Source organism: Octopus bimaculoides, chromosome 8, assembly GCF_001194135.2.
Source record: "Octopus bimaculoides isolate UCB-OBI-ISO-001 chromosome 8, ASM119413v2, whole genome shotgun sequence".
NCBI classification, from domain to species: domain Eukaryota; kingdom Metazoa; phylum Mollusca; class Cephalopoda; order Octopoda; family Octopodidae; genus Octopus; species Octopus bimaculoides.
The window spans coordinates 30844047-30844801 of record NC_068988.1 but is presented as its reverse complement, the minus strand read 5'-3'; positions in this window follow the sequence as shown (position 1 = coordinate 30844801).

Here is a 755-nt window from a genome sequence, read left to right as displayed (position 1 = left end):
TAGAATTCTTCCGCTAAAGACTTTGAAGACGGTGCCGCAGCATATCCACAGTCAAATGAGTGAAACAAGTAAAAAATAAAAGGAATATAAGCATACATAGAACGAGAGAGAGAGAGAAAGAGAAAGAGTAAGAATAATAGTAAGAATAAAAGAGAGAGAGAGAGAGAGAGAGAGAGAGAGAGAGGGGGAGAGAGAGAGAGAGAGAGAGCGAGAGAGAGAGAGAGAGAGAAATTAGTGTGTTAGTGTAACTGCAGCCGAGTCTATGTAAGTAAATATATGATATATAAAGAATTTAGTAACATCGAATACAATATCGATTATTTGTGTAGTCAATGTAAATAAACGGAAAATTCAATGTTTATACATTTCTATGCTTAGTAAAGAAACTAAATACAAACTTCTATTTATATTTCCGAAATTCAATGAAATAATCAGCATCAGAAACAATTATGTATAGATTCGACCTTAAACTCTCTTACGCAACCAACAACGGAAATTGATTGATTGAACAGTTTATGTTTAAGCATCAAAACGTACACTTGGGCATTTCTTGTTTAAACTTGTTCTTTCACTTTAAGTACTTAAGATTTAATTTCCGATTCCTTTTAAATCTTGAGCGGTGAGTTTATTGGATCGTGATATATTCACCGTCATTATTGGCTAAATGATCTTTAATGAACTCACGTATATATATATATTAACATATGTATGTATGTATGTATGTATGTATGTATATATATATATATATATATATA